The sequence below is a fragment of the Ranitomeya imitator genome, chromosome 3, assembly GCF_032444005.1.
Source record: "Ranitomeya imitator isolate aRanImi1 chromosome 3, aRanImi1.pri, whole genome shotgun sequence".
NCBI classification, from domain to species: domain Eukaryota; kingdom Metazoa; phylum Chordata; class Amphibia; order Anura; family Dendrobatidae; genus Ranitomeya; species Ranitomeya imitator.
The window spans coordinates 733,319,328-733,342,825 of NC_091284.1; positions in this window are offsets into that span (position 1 = coordinate 733,319,328).

A 23,498-nucleotide genomic window follows, 5' to 3' on the forward strand; every position below is an offset into this window, starting at 1 on the left:
GCCCCAACCCAACTAGTAGGCCAAATGCAGTCTAACATTAACAACTACTTAACGAGAGGCTGAAAATGGAATTTCAGGACAGGAAACCAGGAGAACAGCAAGGAGTGGCAGACACCGATAGTAGGCCCCAAACCAACTAGTACGCCAAATGCAGTTGTTCCATTTAACCACAATTTAATGAGAGCCTGAAGATAGAAGCTCAGGAAAGGCAACCTGGGGAACACCTTGGAGTGTAACACACCATCTCTCTCCACCCCATACCCATTTTGTAGGCCTAATGCTGTGTACTTTTCTACAACTACTAAACGAGAGTCGGAAGACCGAAGCAATGGCAAGGAAACCTGGGGAACACCTTGGAGTGTAACACACCATCTCTCTCCACCCCATACCCAATTTGTAGGCCTAATGCAGCCTACTTTCCGACACCTACTAAACGAGAGCATGAAGATCGAAGCTCAGGAAAGGCAACCTGGGGAACACCTTGGAGTGTAACACACCATCTCTCTCCACCCCATACCCATTTTTTAGGCCTAATGCAGTGTACTTTTCTACAACTACTAAACGAGAGTCGGAAGACCGAAGCAATGGCAAGGAAACCTGGGGAACACCTTGGAGTGTAACACACCATCTCTCTCCACCCCATTCCCCATTTTTTAGGCCTAATGCAGCCTACTTTCCGACACCTACTAAACGAGAGCATGAAGATCGAAGCTCAGGAAAGGCAACCTGGGGAACACCTTGGAGTGTAACACACCATCTCTCTCCACCCCATACCCATTTTGTAGGCCTAATGCTGTGTACTTTTCTACAACTACTAAACGAGAGTCGGAAGACCGAAGCAATGGCAAGGAAACCTGGGGAACACCTTGGAGTGTAACACACCATCTCTCTCCACCCCATACCCAATTTGTAGGCCTAATGCAGCCTACTTTCCGACACCTACTAAACGAGAGCATGAAGATCGAAGCTCAGGAAAGGCAACCTGGGGAACACCTTGGAGTGTAACACACCATCTCTCTCCACCCCATACCCAATTTGTAGGCCTAATGCAGCCTACTTTCCGACACCTACTAAACGAGAGCATGAAGATCGAAGCTCAGGAAAGGCAACCTGGGGAACACCTTGGAGTGTAACACACCATCTCTCTCCACCCCATACCCATTTTGTAGGCCTAATGCTGTGTACTTTTCTACAACTACTAAACGAGAGTCGGAAGACCGAAGCAATGGCAAGGAAACCTGGGGAACACCTTGGAGTGTAACACACCATCTCTCTCCACCCCATACCCAATTTGTAGGCCTAATGCAGCCTACTTTCCGACACCTACTAAACGAGAGCATGAAGATCGAAGCTCAGGAAAGGCAACCTGGGGAACACCTTGGAGTGTAACACACCATCTCTCTCCACCCCATACCCAATTTGTAGGCCTAATGCAGCCTACTTTCCGACACCTACTAAACGAGAGCATGAAGATCGAAGCTCAGGAAAGGCAACCTGGGGAACACCTTGGAGTGTAACACACCATCTCTCTCCACCCCATACCCATTTTGTAGGCCTAATGCTGTGTACTTTTCTACAACTACTAAACGAGAGTCGGAAGACCGAAGCAATGGCAAGGAAACCTGGGGAACACCTTGGAGTGTAACACACCATCTCTCTCCACCCCATACCCAATTTGTAGGCCTAATGCAGCCTACTTTCCGACACCTACTAAACGAGAGCATGAAGATCGAAGCTCAGGAAAGGCAACCTGGGGAACACCTTGGAGTGTAACACACCATCTCTCTCCACCCCATACCCAATTTGTAGGCCTAATGCAGCCTACTTTCCGACACCTACTAAACGAGAGCATGAAGATCGAAGCTCAGGAAAGGCAACCTGGGGAACACCTTGGAGTGTAACACACCATCTCTCTCCACCCCATACCCATTTTGTAGGCCTAATGCAGCGTACTTTTCTACAACTACTAAACGAGAGCATGAAGATCGAAGCTCAGGAAAGGCAACCTGGTGAAAACCTTGGAGTGTAACACAACCTGTCTCTACACCCCATACCAAATTTGTAGGCCTAATGCAGCGTAGTTTCCACCAACTACTAAACGAGAGCCGGAAGATCGAAGCTCATGAAAGGCAACCCGGGGAACACCTTGGAGTGTAACACAACCTCTCTCTACACCACGAAAGGGCTGATTCTTAGGAAGGAAGGCTGTTGTAAATAAGCATTGCGCGTCCGAGGGTGATTATATTCTTATTCGGTATCTACTCACCCTCGGACGCGCCATGCTTCTTGATTTGTAATTAATGTTTATTTGCAATGTGCTTTTGACTTACTCAATTATTTTTTTAATTATTGATTTTATTAAATTAATAGTTTAACATCTTATTGGAAATAATTTAAAGGAGACGCGACAGGACAACACTCGGTGGATGCCATATCTGTGTTAACAACTCCAAAAAACTTTCAGTTAACTTCTTGCAGGAGAAAGAAATTGTAGCTGTTGGACCTTTGTAGTACAGTTCCAGATATTTGTTGTGTGTTTGTTTTGATTGTTAAAATGTCTGCATTTGAGATCTCAACACGATCTTATTTTTTATAATCAAATTAATTTTTTAAATATTTTATTAGGTTGGTTCAAGGGGTACACGGGCCGCAGTAGACAGGTCAGTGGAGGCCTAGTGGAAGGAGGGACCGCAGATGCGCCACTGTTTCACCCATACACAATTAGTAGGCCTAATGCAGCGTAGTTTCCAACAGCTACTAAACGAGAGCCGGAAGATCGAAGCTCAGGAAAGGCAACCTGGGGAACACCTTGGAGTGTAACACAACCTCTCTCTACACCACGGAAGGGCTGATTCTTAGGAAGGAAGGCTGTTGTAAATAAGCATTGCGCGTCCGAGGGTGATTATATTCTTATTCGGTATCTACTCACCCTCTGACGCGCCATGCTTCTTGATTTGTAATTAATGTTTATTTGCAATGTGCTTTTGACTTACTCAATTTTTTTTTTAATTATTGATTTTATTAAATTAATAGTTTAACATCTTATTGGAAATAATTTAAAGGAGACGCGACAGGACAACACTCGGTGGATGCCATATCTGTGTTAACAACTCCAAAAAACTTTCAGTTAACTTCTTGCAGGAGAAAGAAATTGTAGCTGTTGGACCTTTGTAGTACAGTTCCAGATATTTGTTGTGTGTTTGTTTTGATTGTTAAAATGTCTGCATTTGAGATCTCAACACGATCTTATTTTTTATAATCAAATTAATTTTTTAAATATTTTATTAGGTTGGTTCAAGGGGTACACGGGCCGCAGTAGACAGGTCAGTGGAGGCCTAGTGGAAGGAGGGACCGCAGATGCGCCACTGTTTCACCCATACACAATTAGTAGGCCTAATGCAGCGTAGTTTCCAACAGCTACTAAACGAGAGCCGGAAGATCGAAGCTCAGGAAAGGCAACCTGGGGAACACCTTGGAGTGTAACACAACCTCTCTCTACACCACGGAAGGGCTGATTCTTAGGAAGGAAGGCTGTTGTAAATAAGCATTGCGCGTCCGAGGGTGATTATATTCTTATTCGGTATCTACTCACCCTCGGACGCGCCATGCTTCTTGATTTGTAATTAATGTTTATTTGCAATGTGCTTTTGACTTACTCAATTATTTTTTTAATTATTGATTTTATTAAATTAATAGTTTAACATCTTATTGGAAATAATTTAAAGGAGACGCGACAGGACAACACTCGGTGGATGCCATATCTGTGTTAACAACTCCAAAAAACTTTCAGTTAACTTCTTGCAGGAGAAAGAAATTGTAGCTGTTGGACCTTTGTAGTACAGTTCCAGATATTTGTTGTGTGTTTGTTTTGATTGTTAAAATGTCTGCATTTGAGATCTCAACACGATCTTATTTTTTATAATCAAATTAATTTTTTTTATATTTAATGATGTTGGTTCAAGGGGTACACGGGCAGCAATAGACAGGTCAGTGGAGGCCTAGTGGAAGGAGTGACGGCAGACAGGCATCAAAGGCCTAACATTGGGCTGGCTGTAGGCAAGTTAAAATTGGTTCCAGGGGAACACGGCCATCAGTGGCCTGGTCAGTGTAGTTGTAGTTGAAAGAACGGGACGCAGACAGGCTTCGAAGGCCTAACATAATAACATAGGGCTGGCTGTAGGCAAGTTAAAATTGGTTCCAGGGGAACACGGCCATCAGTGGCCTGGTCAGTGTAGTTGTAGTTGAAAGAACGGGACGCAGACAGGCTTCGAAGGCCTAACATAACAAACTTGGGCTGGCTGTAGGCACTTTTAAATTTGTTCCAGGGGTACATGGGCAGCAGTGTATGGTCAGTGGAAGTCTAGTGGAAGGAGTGACCGCAGACAGGCTTCCAAGGCCTAACATAACAAACTTGGGCTGGCTGTAGGCACTTTTAAATTGGTTCCAGGGGTACACGGGCAGCAGTGGTCTGGTCAGTGGAAGTCTAGTGGAAGGAGTGACCGCAGACAGGCTTCCAAGGCCTAACATAACAAACTTGGGCTGGCTGTAGGCACTTTTAAATTGGTTCCAGGGGTACACGGGCAGCAGTGGTCTGGTCAGTGGAAGTCTAGTGGAAGGAGTGACCGCAGACAGGCTTCCAAGGCCTAACATAACAAACTTGGGCTGGCTGTAGGCACTTTTAAATTGGTTCCAGGGGTACACGGGCAGCAGTGGTCTGGTCAGTGGAAGTCTAGTGGAAGGAGTGACCGCAGACAGGCTTCCAAGGCCTAACATAACAAACTTGGGCTGGCTGTAGGCACTTTTAAATTGGTTCCAGGGGTACACGGGCAGCAGTGGTCTGGTCAGTGGAAGTCTAGTGGAAGGAGTGACCGCAGACAGGCTTCCAAGGCCTAACATAACAAACTTGGGCTGGCTGTAGGCACTTTTAAATTGGTTCCAGGGGTACACGGGCAGCAGTGGTCTGGTCAGTGGAAGTCTAGTGGAAGGAGTGACCGCAGACAGGCTTCCAAGGCCTAACATAACAAACTTGGGCTGGCTGTAGGCACTTTTAAATTGGTTCCAGGGGTACACGGGCAGCAGTGGTCTGGTCAGTGGAAGTCTAGTGGAAGGAGTGACCGCAGACAGGCTTCCAAGGCCTAACATAACAAACTTGGGCTGGCTGTAGGCACTTTTAAATTGGTTCCAGGGGTACACGGGCAGCAGTGGTCTGGTCTGTGGAAGTCTAGTGGAAGGAGTGACCGCAGACAGGCTTCGAAGGCCTAACATAACAAACTTGGGCTGGCTGTAGGCACTTTTAAATTGGTTCCAGGGGTACACGGGCAGCAGTGGTCTGGTCAGTGGAAGTCTAGTGGAAGGAGTGACCGCAGACAGGCTTCGAAGGCCTAACATAACAAACTTGGGCTGGCTGTAGGCACTTTTAAATTGGTTGCAGGGGTACACGGGCAGCAGTGGTCTGGTCAGTGGAAGTCTAGTGGAAGGAGTGACCGCAGACAGGCTTCGAAGGCCTAACATAACAAAATTGGGCTGGCTGTAGGCACTTTAAATTGGTTCCAGGGGTACATGGGCAGCAGTGTATGGTCAGTGGAAGTCTAGTGGAAGGAGTGACGGCAGACAGTCTTCGAAGGCCTAACATAACAAAATTGGGCTGACTGTAGGCACTTTTAAATTGGTTCCAGGGTAACACGGCCAGCAGTGGCCTGGTCAGTGTAGTAGTTGTAGAAAGAAGGGACCGCAGACAGGCTTCGAAGGCCTAACATAACAAAAATGTCAAAACAATGGTATTGTCAGTGCCAGGCATTGAAGGATGTCAGCGCCTAGACTACACATTGGTGAAGCTGTGAGAGATAATTTTGCTAGTGGTAGAGCACTGTTTGAGCTGGGGGGGGGAACTGTCTTGTGGCCGGCGGTACAGGCACAGGGCCCCTCATATTACAACGGTGTGTCTGACGTTGGGTGCGCACCACCACCGCCAGAGACACTTTATTGTACTATGAGGGACCCAGTGGCAGTGCCGTCGACCAAAAGCGGCCACACCCACCTCTTCAGACAAACAGCACTCTCAAGGGTCCAAGCGCAAAGTGGCGATAGCACGGCCCCGTGTGGGGAGTTTGGCCATTTCGTGAGGTGGAAACATGTCGTATGCTGGACAATCAGGTGAAGAAAATTAGGAGATTGGAAAAGTCATTCAGAATAGTCCACAGGCAAGACCTTTTCATAGGAAAGCTAGGTGTCAGCCGGGCAGGGTGGGGCAAAAGATTTTGAAATCCAGTTGTGGTTCATTTTAATGAAGGTTAGATCATCTACATTTTGGGTAGCCAGACGAGTCCTTTTTTCTGTTAGTATTGAACCTGCAGCACTGAATACTCTTTCTGATAGGACACTAGCTGCCGGGCAAGCAAGCTCCTGCAATGCATATTCTGCCAATTCTGGCCAGGTGTCTAATTTGGATGCCCAGTAATCAAATGGGAATGACGGTTGAGGGAGAACGTCGATAAGGGATGAAAAATAGTTTGTAACCATACTGGACAAATGTTGTCTCCTGTCACTTTGAATTGATGCTGCAGTACCTGTCCTGTCTGCGGTCATAGAAAAATCACTCCACAACCTGGTCAGAAAACCCCTCTGGCCAACGCCACTTCTGATTTCTGCCCCTCTAACACCTCTGGTCTGCTGGCCCCTGGAGCTCGTGTGAGAACGATCACGGGCGCTGTGTGCAGGGAATGCCAGAAGCAAACGGTCAACAAGAGTTGATTGTTTTGTTGCTAATATTAGTTCCAAGTTCTCATGTGGCATAATATTTTGCAATTTGCCTTTATAGCGAGGATCAAGGAGGCAGGCCAACCAGTAATCGTCATCGTTCATCATTTTTGTAATGCGTGTGTCCCTTTTGAGGATACGCAAGGCATAATCCGCCATGTGGGCCAAAGTTCCCGTTGTCAAATCTGCGGTTGTGCTTGGTTGAGGGGCAGTTGCAGGCAAATCTACGTCACTTGTGTCCCTCAAAAAACCAGAACCCGGCCTTGCCACGCCACCAATTTCCCGTGCCCCCGGGAAAGCTTCCTCATTAAAAATATACTCATCCCCATCATCCTCCTCATCCTCCACCTCCTCTTCGCCCGGTACCTCGTCATGTACACTGCCCTGACCAGACAATCGCTGACTGTCATCAAGGCTTTCCTCTTCCTCTGGTGCAGACGCCTGATCCTTAATGTGCGTCAAACTTTGCATCAGCAGACGCATTAGGGGGATGCTCATGCTTATTATGGCGTTGTCTGCACTAACCAGCCGTGTGCATTCCTCAAAACACTGAAGGACTTGACACATGTCTTGAATCTTCGACCACTGCACACCTGACAACTCCATGTCTGCCATCCTACTGCCTACCCGTGTATGTGTATCCTCCCACAAAAACATAACAGCCCGCCTCTGTTCGCACAGTCTCTGAAGCATGTGCAGTGTTGAGTTCCACCTTGTTGCAACGTCTATGATTAGGCGATGCTGGGGAAGGTTCAAAGAACGCTGATAGGTCTGCATACGGCTGGAGTGTACAGGCGAACGGCGGATATGTGCGCAAAGTCCACGCACTTTGAGGAGCAGGTCGGATAACCCCGGATAACTTTTCAGGAAGCACTGCACCACCAGGTTTAAGGTGTGAGCCAGGCAAGGAATGTGTTTCAGTTGGGAAAGGGAGATGGCGGCCATGAAATTCCTTCCGTTATCACTCACTACCTTGCCTGCCTCAAGATCTACAGTGCCCAGCCACGACTGCGTTTCTTGCTGCAAGAACTCGGACAGAACTTCCGCGGTGTGTCTATTGTCGCCCAAACACTTCATAGCCAATACAGCCTGCTGACGTTTGCCAGTAGCTGCCCCATAATGGGAGACCTGGTGTGCAACAGTGGCAGGTGCGGATGGAGTGTTTGTGCGACTGCGGTCTGTGGACGAGCTCTTGCTTCTGCAGGAGGACGAGGAGGAGGAGGAGGAGGAGGGGGTGCGAACGGCTACAGACAACTGTTTACTAGACCGTGGGCTAGGCAGAACTGTCCCAAACTTGCTGTCCCCTGTGGACCCTGAATCCACCACATTTACCCAGTGTGCCGTGATGGACACGTAACGTCCCTGGCTATGCCTACTGGTCCATGCATCTGTTGTCAGGTGCACCTTTGTGCTCACAGATTGCCTGAGTGCATGGACGATGCGCTCTTTAACATGCTGGTGGAGGGCTGGGATGGCTTTTCTGGAAAAAAAGTGTCGACTGGGTAGCTCGTAGCGTGGTACAGCGTAGTCCATCAGGTCTTTGAAAGCTTCGCTTTCAACTAACCGGTAGGGCATCATCTCTAACGAGATTAGTCTAGCTATGTGGGCGTTCAAACCCTGTGTACGCGGATGCGAGGCTAAGTATTTCCTTTTTCTAACCATAGTCTCATGTAGGGTGAGCTGGACTGGAGAGCTGGAGATCGTGGAACTAGCGGGGGTGCCAGTGGACATGGCAGACTGAGAGACGGTGGGAGATGGTATTGTTGCCGCCGGTGCCCTAGATGCAGTGTTTCCTACTACGAAACTGGTGATTCCCTGACCCTGACTGCTTTGGCCTGGCAAAGATACCTGCACAGATACAGCAGGTGGTGCGCTAAATGGTGGTCCTACACTGCCGGAAGGGATGTTGCGTTGATGACTAGCTTCATTGGCCGAGGGTGCAACAACCTTAAGGGACGTTTGGTAGTTAGTCCAAGCTTTCAAATGCATGGTGGTTAAATGTCTATGCATGCAACTAGTATTGAGACTTTTCAGATTCTGACCTCTGCTTAAGGAAGTAGAACATTTTTGACAGATGACTTTGCGCTGATCAATTGGATGTTGTTTAAAAAAATGCCAGACTGCACTCTTTCTAGCATCGGATACCTTTTCAGGCATTGCAGACTGAGCTTTAACCGGATGGCCACGCTGTCCTCCACCAGGTTTTGGCTTTGCCACGCATTTTGGGCAAGATACGGGCCCGGCAGATGGAACCTGTGGCGATGTTGATGCCTGCTGCGGCCCCTCCTCCTCCTCTGCTTCAGAACTGCTGCCGCCTGCACCCTGTTCCCCCAATGGCTGCCAATCGGGGTCAAGAACTGGGTCATCTAATAACTCTTCTTGTACCTCCTGCGCAACTTCGTCTGTGTCACCGTGTCGTTCGGTGGTATAGCGTTCGTGATGGGGCAACATAGTCTCATCAGGGTCTGATTCTTGATCAGCACCCTGCGAGGGCAATGTTGTGGTCTGAGTCAAAGGACCAGCATAGTAGTCTGGTTGTGGCTGTGCGTCAGTGCACTCCATGTCAGATTCAACTTGTAATGGGCATGGACTGTTAACTGCTTCACTTTCTAAGCCAGGGACGGTATGTGTAAAGAGCTCCATGGAGTAACCCGTTGTGTCGCCTGCTGCATTCTTCTCTGTTGTTGTTTTTGCTGAAGAGGACAAGGAAGTGACTTGTCCCTGACCGTGAACATCCACTAACGACGCGCTGCTTTTACTTTTACCAGTTTCACGAGAGGAGGCAAAAGAGCTAGAGGCTGAGTCAGCAAGATAAGCCAAAACTTGCTCTTGCTGCTCCGGCTTTAAAAGCGGTTTTCCTAATCCCAGAAAAGGGAGCGTTCGAGGCCTTGTGTAGCCGGACGACGAACCTGGCTCCACAGCTCCAGACTTAGGTGCAATATTTTTTTCCCCACGACCACCTGATGCTCCACCACTACCACTACCCTCATTACCAGCTGACAATGAACGCCCCCGGCCACGACCTCTTCCACTAGACTTCCTCATTGTTTTAAAAACGTAACCAAACTAACGTTATTTGTTGCAGTCACACAACTTACACGGTGAGCTATAACTTCAGTATGATTTAGCTACCCCTTTACAGGTTGGTGAGACCACAGCGAAAATCAGGCCCAATGTTACACACTCTGTTTTTGGTGGCTGCAAATTAGAGAGATGCCCCACACGCAGGACTGTCACTGAAGCACAAATGTTAATATTAATGTCACACTATTATTTTTTTTTTATTTTTATTTTTTTCAGGAACACTTTAGAAACCCCAAAAAAAAAAAAAAAATAGATTTTTGCAGGGAGAATTTAGAAAACAAATGTAACAAACTATATGCTTTCTATGGGCCACTGAGTGAGAGATGACGCACACAGGAATCAGGAGTGGCACACAAGCCCAGAGGCCAATATTTTTCTACCAATGATTGATGGAGTTATTTTCTCTGGTAGATTTTGGAACCCAAATCAAGGAAAAAAAATATAGGCTTTCTATGGACCACAATTGGAGAGAGAGAGAGAGAGAGAGAGAGAGAGAGATGGCACACCCAGGAGTCAAGACTGGCACACAAGCAGAAAGGCCAATATTAATCTCCCATTTTTTTTTGGGGTTTGTTTTTTTTTTTTTTTTTTTCAGGGAGACTTTAGAAAAAAAAATAATAAAAAAAATATGATTTTATCAGGAAGAATTTAGAAACCAAATAAAATAAAATTATTTTTTCAGGGAGAATTTATAAAACAAATAAAAACAAAAATAGGCGTTCTATGGCCCACTGACTGAGAGATGACGCACACAGGAGTCAAGACTGGCACACAAGCAGAAAGGCCAATATTAATCTCCCACTGTTTTTTATTTTTATTTTTTTTTTTCAGGGAGACTTTAGAAAAAAAAATAATAAAAAAAATATGATTTTATCAGGAAGAATTTAGAAACCAAATAAAATAAAATGATTTTTTCAGGGAGAATTTATAAAACTAATAAAACAAAAAATAGGCGTTCTATGGCCCACTGAGTGAGAGATGACGCACACAGGAGTCAAGACTGGCACACAAGCAGAAAGGCCAATATTAATCCCCCACTGTTTTTTTTGTTTGTTTTTTTTTTTGTTTTGTTTTTTTCAGGGAGACTTTAGAAAAAAAAATAATAAAAAAAATATGATTTTATCAGGAAGAATTTAGAAACCAAATAAAATAAAATGATTTTTTCAGGGAGAATTTAGAAAACAAATAAAACCAAAAATAGGCGTTCTATGGCCCACTGACTGAGAGAGAGAGAGAGATGGCACGCTTAGTACTGGCACACAAGCCCAAAGGGCAATATTAATCTCCCTTTTTTTTTCAGGGAGAATTTCTAAAACCCAAAAAAAAAAAAAAATAGGCTTTCTATGGCCCACTATTTGTGAGAGAGATGGGACGCTCAGGACTGGCACAGATGGCACGCTCAGGACTGGCACAGAAGCCCAGAGGCCAATATTAATCTCCCTTTTTTTCTGGGAGAATTTATAAAACCAAAAAAATATTTAAATAGGCTTTCTATGGCCCACTATTTGTGAGAGAGATGGCACGCTCAGGGCTGGCACAGATGGCACGCTCACAACTGGCACACAAGCCCAGAGGCCAATATTAATCTCCCTTTTTTCAGGGAAAATTTATAAAACCAAAAAAAAAATTAAATAGGCTTTCTATGGCCCACTATTTGTGAGAGAGATGGCACGCTCAGGACTGGCACAGATGGCACGCTCACAACTGGCACACAAGCCCAGAGGCCAATATTAATCTCCCTTTTTTTCAGGGAGAATTTATAAAACCAAAAAAAAAAATTAAATAGGCTTTCTATGGCCCACTATTTGTGAGAGAGATGGCACGCTCAGGGCTGGCACAGATGGCACGCTCAGGACTGGCACACAAGCCCAGAGGCCAATATTAATCTCCCTTTTTTTCAGGGAGAATTTATAAAACCCAAAAAAAAAAAAAATAGGCTTTCTATGGCCCACTATTTGTGAGAGAGATGGCACACTCAGGACTGGCACACAAGCCCAAAGGCCAATATTAATCTCCCACTGTATTTTTATCAGGGAGAATTTATACACCCCACAAAAAAAAATACAGAAAAATGAAAAGGCTTTCTATGGCCCACTATGTGAGAGAGATGGCACACACAGGGATGGCACTCTAGCAGAAATGACAAATTGCCAATCTTAATCTCCCACCAAAAAAAAAAAAAAAAAAAAAACAGGGAATGTCCTACAATTACTATCTCCCTGCCTGCAGTAATCTCAGCCAGGTATGGCAGGCAGCTACTATCTCCCTGCCTGCAGTAATCTCAGCCAGGTATGGCAGGCAGCAATAAGGAGTGGACTGATGCACAAATGAAATAAAAAGTGTGGACAAACAAAAAAGATAGCTGTGCAGAAAGGAAGGAACAAGAGGATTTGTGCTTTGAAAAAAGCAGTTGGTTTGCACAGCGGCGTACACACAGCAATGCAGCTATCAGGGAGCCTTCTAGGGCAGCCCAATGAGCTACAGCGCTGAGGGGAAAAAAAAAAAAAATAACTTCCACTGTCCCTGCACACCGAGGGTGGTGTTGGACAGTGCAAATCGCTGCAGCACAAGCGGTTTTGTGGTTAATGGACCCTGCCTAACGCTATCCCTGCTTCTGACAAAGCGGCAGCAACCTCTCCCTAAGCTCAGATCAGCAGCAGTAAGATGGCGGTCGGCGGGAACGCCTCTTTATAGCCCCTGTGACGTCGCAGACAGCAAGCCAATCACTGCAATGCCCTTCTCTAAGATGGTGGGGACCAGGACCTATGTCATCACGCTGCCCACACTCTGCGTTTACCTTCATTGGCTGAGAAATGGCGCTTTTCGCGTCATTGAAACGCGACTTTGGCGCGAAAGTCGCGTACCGCATGGCCGACCCCGCACAGGGGTCGGATCGGGTTTCATGAAACCCCGACTTAGCCAAAAGTCGGCGACTTTTGAAAATGTTCGACCCGTTTCGCTCAACCCTAGCGGCGACCATATACATCAAACAATCAAAACTGGTGTATAAAACCAACCCAATCAAAACTTGAACAATGGAGGAGTAAAGTCCCATACTCCTGTGGTCAAATAGAAAAAAGGGGATACCCTCACTGAACCCAGCGTCCGGTATTGTTGACATCTTTTGTACCCATTCATAGAGCTCCGTTTATTTTGCCGTTAGACCAGGAACCCAAATTAGGAGTCTTTCACATTAGACCCCTTAAGAGATCGCAACCATTCAGCTACCTCCGCTGGATCCGTAAAGAATAAAGAGGAGCCCTCATGAACAACGCGGAGTCGGGCTGGATAGAGCATGGAATAGATAATATTCTTATCTCTAAGTTGTTTCTTGATATCCATGAATCGCGCCCGCTGCTTTTGAAGCTCCATGGAGAAATCCGGAAAAATCGATATGGTAGCATTGTTAAATTTGATAGGGCCCTTCTGCCGCGCCAGACGAAGAACAGTATCTCTGTCCCTACAATTAAGGAGACGTGCCAGAAAAGGTCGAGGCAGAGTTCCAGGGGGAGAAGGTCTCGTTGGGACCCTATGGGCCCTCTCCACTGAGAATGTTAAGGAGAATCCGTCCCCCAGGGAGGTCTTAAGCCAGTCTTCCAGAAATTCTTCAGGTTGCTGACCCTCCGAATGCTCCGGCAGACCGATAATACGAGTATTATTGCGGCGCAATCTATTTTCCAAATCATCTGCCTTTTGTTTCCAAGCGTTTACGGAGCCAGCAGCTTTTGTCAGTTTAGCCTCCATAGGAGTAATAGTGTCTTCTATGTGGGACACTCTTGTTTCCACCTCCGAAATACGCCCCCTCATAGCCTGCATATCATGTCGTAAACGACCCACCTCAGTATGAACGTCCTCTATTTTTTCCGTAAGAGATGATCTAGTGAGGGATATAGCCTGCATTAATTGCTCGGATGCCTGCTTGAGAGTCAGATCATCTTGTTCTCCCTCCTCATTACTATCAGAGGGACGGCCCTTGCGTTGGGTCTGTGCAGGATTATTTCTGAGAGTGCGCATTCCATCAGAGGGATCATCCCTGGCGTATTTCTTTAGCTTATCAGCAGCCCCTGCTCCTTTAGAATGGTGCATGGCAGGCAGTTAAAAGGGCTCCACAAGGTCACAATTGCAGTTGTAGTTTGTTCCTTAATCACGGACCCAGCAAATTTAAGTACCGGACTGTACTCCAAAAGAGCCACCGAACAGGCAGCCAAGGAACCAAGAATTATAAGGCAGTAGCTCAATGTTCACCTGCGCCTCACAATCTTCACAGAGGGGGGGGGGGACAGCAGAGATGGGGGATTAATCCCTCTAATATTATGGTGCTGGCAGATGAAATGTCTATCTGAGAGGGGGGGCGTAGGGCCCAATTTTTCCAGGGCACACACCACACCGCCCCTTTACTGTTCTGTCAGGTTATGTGCTCACCTTTCAAGTAGCACCGCAAGTATGAAGAAAGCGCCGCTTCCCTTACTGTTAGGGCGCGCGCTGTAGTGATGGCCGCTGCCCCCTGCAGGTGTCGCCTACCGCCTCGGGGCTTCTGGCTCCTGCCCGCAAGTGTCCCGCAGCGTTCACCGCCAAGGTCCGGCGGCCGCCGATTCAAGGGAGAGGGAGCCCGGCACTAATAGAAGTCGGCGCCACCTTCTGTCTCCCGGAGCGCGCTCACCCAAGATGGCCGCTGCTGCACGTTGAGTCTTCTGACCGTCCCGGTCACCGCAGCTCCCAGCTTCTCAGAGCCCCGCAGCAGCCGACCGGAGGGCTCACCAGGCTCCTGAGGATACGCGGTTCCAGCCCCAATTAATACAGCCCGTTAATACGAGGTCCAAATGGCAGGATAGGCTCAGGATATGTGGAGCTCATACAAGGTGCGTCTTCCTTCTTTGGCTACATAGCCACGCCCCACAGTTTGCCATTTTGCACGCTAATTGAGTGCGAGCTAAGCTCCAAAATTCATTAAGAGGTCTGTGCCTTGTATTGATTTTGATGCACTTTTCACCTGCAGTGCACCACAGCCAAAAATGTATTCCAGTCACCGGTTGGCATACATGTCCTGTCATTATTTACTTCACACACTTGTCCAAGATATGGTCACTTTTCATAAATTTGGCAAATCTGTCTGGGATTGGTAAAAAGGCCAAAAGTGACAAAATTTGTGTAAATTCAAGTTGTTCTAAACGTTTGCAACATTTTAAACATTTTTGCACCAGAAAACTGGTGAAATCTGCTAGATGAAACATAGAATCATAGAATGTTAGATTTGGAAGGGACCTCAAGGGTCGTCGTGTTCAATACAGGATTCACTAAACCGTCTCAAACAGAATCAACTGCTAAGTAACTCTGAATGCTACCAGAAGTTAACCTTTAATCCCTTATCATCATTCCGGACCAAGCTGATAAACATCCTTGATAGTGCATTTGCAGAAGGCATAATTTCCAAATAATTGCTCGATAACAACAGGAACTTTCATCCCAGATTACCCACATTTTATCTCATCCCAAACTCCATAAGAACCTGACAGATCCACCAGGACAACCAATCATTGCAGGTAATGGAGCCCTGTGTGAGGTTATATCAGATATTGTGGATTATTTTCTTAAGCCCATTGTGTCTACTTTACCATCATACATCAAGGATACCACGTCAGCCCTCTAACGCATTGACCAACTTCATTTGGATGACAACATGCTGTTATGATCAGGTGGCCTTGGAGCAGCATGAAAACTTTCTCTGGAGTAGGTGGTAACTATACGGATCGCAAACCCTGATCTTAACACCGCACTAGAAGTAGCCATGGGGTGTGCCTAACAAAACCTAGACACCTCGACACAGCCGGAGAACTAAATACCCCTAAAGATGGAAATAGGAAAACTATCTTGCCTCAGAGTAGACCCCCAAAGGATAGGCAGCCCCCCACAAATAATGACTGTGAGTTGGAGAGGAAAAGACACACGCAGGCAGAAAACAGGTTTAGCAAAGGAGGCCACTTCTAGCTAAATAGAAAAGGACAGGACAGGATACTAAGCGGTCAGCATAAAAAAAGTACAAAAATATCCACAGCAGAAAATACAAAACTCCACCACCTAACTAAAGATGTGGAGAGTATAACTGCAACTCCAGAGAATCCAACCAGACTGAGAAAAACAACTGACACAGTCTAAGCTGGAGCAAATAGAAACAAAAGATCAGCACTGAAAATAAGCACACAGCAAGTGTGCTTAAGAAAAAGAAACATACACTTATCTTTGCTGAACTGGCAGCTAAGCAGGTGAGGCCAGGCAGAGATCCAATAGGCTAATGAATCCTGCACACTTAAATATCCCAGTCAGAACAGCAATTAGCAGATACACCTGGCCAGGACTGTGACTCAGAGACAACTGCATTCCCACCTACCACCAGTGGAGGGAACCCAAGAGCAGAATTCACAACAGTACCCCCCCCTTGAGGAGGGGTCACCGAACCCTCACCAGGACCTCCAGGATGATCAGGATGAGCCAGATGAAAGGCACGGACCAAATCAGTAGCATGGACATCAGAGGCAAAAACCCAAGAATTATCCTCCTGGCCATAACCCTTCCATTTGACAAGGTACTGAAGCTTCCGCCTCGAAAAACGGGAATCCAAAATCTTCTCAACAACATATTCCAACTCCCCATCAACCAACACAGGGGCCCGAGGATCAACAGAGGGAACAACGGGCTCCACATATTTCCGCAACAAAGATCTATGGAAGACATTATGGATAGCAAAAGACGCCGGAAGCGCCAGTCGAAAAGACACCATATTAATAATCTCAGAAATCCTATAAGGACCAATAAACCGAGGCTTAAACTTAGGAGAAGAAACCTTCATAGGAACGTGACAGGAAGACAACCAGACCAGATCCCCAACCCGAAGCCGGGAACCAACACACCGACGACGGTTAGCAAAACGCTGAGCCTCCTCCTGAGACAACACCAAATTGTCCACCACATGAGCCCAAATCTGCTGCAACCTGTCAACCACAGAATCCACACCAGGACAGTCAGAAGGCTCAACCTGCCCAGAAGAAAAACGAGGATGAAAACCAAAATTACGAAAGAAAGGCGAAACCAAAGTAGCCGAACTAACCCAATTATTAAGGGCAAACTCGGCCAATGGCAAAAAAGCCACCCAATCATCCTGATCAGCAGACACAAAGCATCTCAAATAAGTCTCCAAAGTCTGATTAGTTCGCTCGGTCTGGCCGTTTGTCTGGGGATGAAATGCAGAAGAAAAAGACAAATGAATGCCCAGCTTGGCACAAAAGGCCCGCCAAAACCTAGAAACAAACTGGGAACCTCTGTCGGACACAATATTCTCCGGAATACCATGCAAACGGACCACATGCTGAAAAAACAACAGAAACAAATCAGTAGAAGGCAATTTAGGCAAAGGCACCAAATGAACCATCTTAGAGAATCGGTCACAAACAACCCAGATAACCGACATCCTCTGGGAAACAGGAAGATCGGAAATAAAATCCATAGAAATATGCATCCAGGGCCTCTCAGGGACCGGCAATGGCAAAAGCAACCCACTAGCACGGGAGCAACAAGGCTTGGCCGGCGCACAAGTCCCACAGGACTGCACAAAAGAATGCACATCACGTGACAATGAAGGCCACCAAAAGGACTTACCAACCAAATCTCTGGTACCAAAAATTCCAGGATGACCAGAAAACACGGAACAGTGAACCTCAGAAATCACTTTACTAGTCCATCTGTCAGGAACAAAGTTTCCCCACAGGACAGCGCATGGTCACCTGTGTCCAAAACTGGGGCTTATTTTTAGCCAAGGGTGTAGCATCAATGCCCCTTAAAGGAATAGGGTTCTGCAAAGGCTGCAAGGGAAAACCACAACGCCTAGCAAAGTCAAAGTCCATTAAGTTCAAGGCAGCGTTGAATCCACAAACGCCATGACAGAAAATGATGACAATGAACAGATCAAGGACACAGATAACAGAAATTTAGGTTGCACAGTACTGATGGTAAATGAACTGGCGATCCTCTTTGTCCGCTTAGGGCAGACAGAAATGACATGGGAAGCGTCGCCACAATAATAACACAACCTATTGAGACGTCTGAAACCTTGTCGTTCTGTTTTAGACAGAATCCTATCACACTGCATAGGCTCAGGAATTTGCTCTGAGGATAACGCCATAGCGCGCACAGTTCTGCGCTCCCGCAAGCGCCGGTCAATCTGAATGGCCAGAGACATAGAATCACTCAGATTGGAGGGTGTGGGAAACCCCACCATAACATCTTTAACAGATTCAGAAAGACCCTTTCTGAAAATTGCCGCCAAAGCATCATCATTCCATGTAGTCAACACAGACCATTTTCTGAATTTCTGACAATACAATTCAGCCGCCTCTTGCCCCTGAGACAGGGCCAACAAGGTCTTCTCAGCTTGATCCACCGAATTAGGTTAATCATACAGTAATCCTAACGCCTGAAAGAAGAAGTCTACATTAAGCAAAGCAGGATCCCCAGATTCCAGGGAAAATGCCCAATCCTGTGGATCACCACGCAGCAGGGAGATGATGATTTTAACTTGTTGAATGGAATCACCGGAGGATCGAGGTTTCAATGCAAAAAACAGTTTACAGTTGTTTTTAAAACTCAAAAATTTGGACCTGTCACCAAAAAACAAATCAGGAGTAGGATTCTTCAGTTCTAAAGCAGGAGTCTGAACAATATAATCAGAAATACCCTGTACCCTAGCAGCAAGCTGGTCTACACGAGAAGCTAATTCCTGAACATTCATGCTAGCACAAGGCTCTTCAGCCACCCAGAGATAAAGAGGGAGGAGAAGACAAAACAGACTGAAGAAAAAAAAATGGCTCAAGACCTTTCCTCCCTTCTTCTGAGATGCATTTAACTCACTGTTGGCCAGTTGTACTGTTATGATCAGGTGGCCTTGGAGCAGCATGAAAACTTTCTCTGGAGTAGGTGGTAACTATACGGACCGCAAACCCTAATCTTAACACCGCACCTAGAAGTAGCCGTGGGGTGTGCCTAACAAAACCTAGACACCTCGACACAGCCGGAGAACTAAATACCCCTAAAGATGGAAATAGGAAAACTATCTTGCCTCAGAGTAGACCCCCAAAGGATAGGCAGCCCCCCACAAATAATGACTGTGAGTTGGAGAGGAAAAGACACAGGCAGAAAACAGGTTTAGCAAAGGAGGCCACTTCTAGCTAAATAGAAAAGGACAGGACAGGATACTAAGCGGTCAGCATAAAAAAAGTACAAAAATATCCACAGCAGAAAATACAAAACTCCACCACCTAACTAAAGATGTGGAGAGTATAACTGCAACTCCAGAGAATCCAACCAGACTGAGAAAAACAACTGACACAGTCTAAGCTGGAGCAAATAGAAACAAAAGATCAGCACTGAAAATAAGCACACAGCAAGTGTGCTTAAGAAAAAGAAACATACACTTATCTTTGCTGAACTGGCAGCTAAGCAGGTGAGGCCAGGCAGAGATCCAATACTTCCAAAGAAACATTGACAACTGGCAAAGGCTAATGAATCCTGCACACTTAAACATCCCAGTCAGAAGAGCAATTAGCAGATACACCTGGCCAGGACTGTGACTCAGAGACAACTGCATTCCCACCTACCACCACTGGAGGGAACCCAAGAGCAGAATTCACAACACATGCTTATGATAACTGCTGACGTGGAGGCACTTTACACCTCTATCCGAGACTCAGATGGGAGACTCAGATGGCCTGGCAGCTACTAAGTGGTTTTTACAGTCCAGTAACTTCGACCCCCCACTTGCTGACCTTATCATGACATTGCTGGAGTTTGTGCTCCATTATAATGCCTTCATATTTAACAATAATATTTTTCTCCAGCTACAAGGTACAGCAATGGGGGCTTCCTGCGCTCCTGCATATGCCAATCTCTTCTAGGAGATTGGGAAAGGAGTATTTTTCAGAGGGCCTCATCCCGGGTCTGAACAGTGTTCACAACTGGGTGTGGCATATTGATGATATTTTCTTTTTTTTTGGGGAAGGTTCTGCTGAGTGATTAAGTGATTTCATCAACGCACTCAATAACAACAATATTAACATCAAACTCACCTTTAAATTTGGTAGGAGTTTGGATTTTCTGGACCTAAAAATGTTTGCATCTTCTGATGGCCACCTACATATAGACAGATTTAGAAAACCAACAGAGATAAATTCTCTGCTGAGGGTGGAGTCATATCACCCTAGGTCAACCATCAGATGTAGTATGTAGTACCATTGGGCAGTTTCTAAGTGCCAAGAGAATATGTTCTGACAAAAGCTCTTTTGAACATCAGGCTGCCGACCTAACTCGAAGATTTACAGACAGAGGATACAGTGCCCATTGTATCAAAAGAGGATATATGAGAGCCAAGAAGATTACCAATGACCATCACCTCTATGATCAACCAGACGCAAAAAGCTAGATGGACAACAATCTATTGATTTATTTCGACCTATAACAGCCAATGGCAGGAACTTACAGATATTGCACAGAAACATTCTAAAAAATTCTACCTCTGTCTCCATCTTTTGTGGCCAAATGCACGGCTAATCTAAAGGATATCCTGGTATGGAGCCACTATGAATCTCCCACCTCTGGATTTACATTATTAATACACACCAACCGTAAAGGTTTTTTCCCATACAGTCTATGCAAAGGATGTCTTAACCTGGTAAAATCAACCACCTTTACCAATTTTGATGGATCTAAAGTGTATGATATCAGGAAACACTTGAGTTGCTCTTCACGAGGCATTATCTAAAATGCTCAGTGTCCACATGGGAAGGTATATATTGGCCTGACCACCAGAGAGCTGAAAATTAGAATAAGGGACCATGTCCAGGACATTACTAAAGCTAAGACAGAGGAAGAAGAAAAAACTTTAAAAATGCTACCCAGACATTTTAAGAAATACCATGACAACAACGCCAGGGTTTTGATAGTTAAAGGTATAGATCAAGCGACCCTAGGATTGCCTGGTGGGAACTTGGGCAGGATCTCAGCCCAAGTAGAAAGAAGGTAGATTTATTGATTAGGCATAATGACTCCACAAGGCCTAAATAAAAACTTGGGCTTCGCCTCTTTCCTCTAATTTAACTGATTCCTTCTTTTCTTCTCCCGCTTATTCTCCTTAAGAGTCTTTTTAGGGATTTGGGTAGGGTTCCCTTAGGGAATTTTAATTTTATTAATTTTCTGGTTTTTATTCACCTTTTGTTTCCTTTAAGATTATGTCATTGATATGGATGGACGAGTCCCTTTATGATGCTTTTGTTACTGTTGAGCCTTGGGTGCATTACTCTTCATCAAGGGTGAACATTCTGGATGCAGGTTATACATACCTCATGTCTCCTGTTCTTTCTTCACATACCTCACACTTTCTCAACTGGACCTTATGTCCCATCATCTGGATTTCATATCTGGATTCTCTGGATAAAGAGGATCCTTTGTGGACTTTGTATGCGGATGATACACCTATACTTGGACTTTGGTTGTTAAATATTTTCAGTATTATCTATTATCGTATATCTTTCATTATATGCTGCTATGCACGTGTCACTTTTATTCTATCTTGGTATTAAGAATTCTGGTTCACAGGTTTTGGAATTTGCATAAATATATTTATTACGCCTATATGGCTCCTCTGCTCGTATAATTGTCATTCCAGATATACTGCACTTTGCTGCTGTTATTTAGATGGCTGCATTATATTTTATTTTTTATTAATTGTGTTGTTAACTACATTGTAGAATTTTGATTGACACATTTATTATTCTTTTTCATAAATATTTTTATTAATATAATGTCACTTAGCACTGTGTCACTTTATCTATATATATAATTGTCTAAGGGTTTTTCCGTCTGTCTGTCTGTCTTTCTGTCTGTCTGTCTGTCTGTCTGTCTGTCCTGGAAATCCCGGCTCTCTGATTGGTCGAGGCTGCCAGGCCTCGACCAATCAGAGACCGGCACAGCATCGACGTAGAAATCCCGCGTCTCTGATTGGTCGAGGCCGGGCGGCCTCGACCAATCAGCAACGGGCACAGCGATGATGATGTCATAATGGACGTAGAAATCCCGCGTCTCTGATTGGTCAAGGCCGCCAGGTCTCGACCAATCAGCAACGGGCACAGCGACGATGATGTCATAATGGTTGCCATGGCGACGATGATGTCATAAAGGTTGCCTCGACCAATCAGCAACGGGCACAGTGTGCCGCGAATTCTGGAATCATCATTGTCCATATACTACGGGAACATGCATATTCTAGAATACCCGATGCCAGGCCTCGACCAATCAGCGACGGGCACAGTATCGACGTAGAAATCCCGCGTCACTGATTGGTCGAGGCCACCAGGCCTCGACCAATCAGCAACGGGCACAGCGACGATGATGTCATAAAGGACGTAGAAATCCCACGTCTCTGATTCAGCAACGGGCACAGTATCGACATAGATGTCATAATGGTTGCCATGGCGACGATGATGTCATAAAGTTTGCCTCGACCAATCAGCGACGGGCACAATCTGCCGCGAATTCTGGAATCATCATTGTCCATATACTACGGGGACATGCATATTCTAGAATACCCGATGCGTTAGAATCGGGCCACAATCTAGTATAATATAAACATAAGGATGAATGACCTCAGGGAGATCAAAACATCTCCCCGAGGTCATTCATCCATATGTTTATAGTCCTTTTACTAGGCACTGCTCCTAATAGCCAGTTTCCTACTCTACACTGATGGGGGCAAATACCCAGAAACAGCTGTCTGTGGATGGATACCATGTTTTGGCATTGGTGGTTTTCCTTTTGGATGCTGCCCTTCCCGTGGTTGTTCCTTCCCGGTGAAAGACCTGGCTATATATTGCTTGCGTTGAGAAACACGTGATGGTGTCTCCGCGGCTTTTCTACATGCACTTTATATAATATAGTCTTTCACAAATTCTTCTTTAGTATTTTATAACATCATAGGGTTTATTTAATCCTTTTATTCTTTTCACTGTTTCCAATAAATCACTGATTATACCCTGTCTCATGCACTTTTGTACTTTATATTCACTACTTCATTATTTTGTATATGTATATACTGCTTCCTCCCCACTGGGGAGGTGCCTGAGCAACCTTCCTGTTTCACAGTCTAAGTTGTGTAAGGTTGCATACCAGTCCCCGCTGCACTCAACTGCAGATCATGCCTGCTGCACTCAACTCCAGATCTTGCCTGCTGCACTCAACTGCAGATCCTGCCTGCTGCACTTTAATGCAGACCCTGCCTGCTGCACTCTAACGCATATCCTGCCTGCTGCACTCTACTGCAGATCCTGTCACCTGCACTTTGAAACAAACACTGCCTGCTTCACTCTAATGCTGACCTTGCCTGCTGCACTCAATCGCAGATCCTGCCTGTTGCATTCAACTGCAGATCCTGCCTGCTGCACTCTGCTACAGATTCTGGCAGCTACACTCTGATACAAACACTGCCTGCTGCACTCTGATACAAACACTGCCTGCTGCACTCTGATATGAACTCTGCCTAACGCACTCTGATGCAAACTCTGTCTGCTGCACTCGGATGCAAACTGTCTGCTGCATTCTAATACAACTCTGCCAGCTGCTCC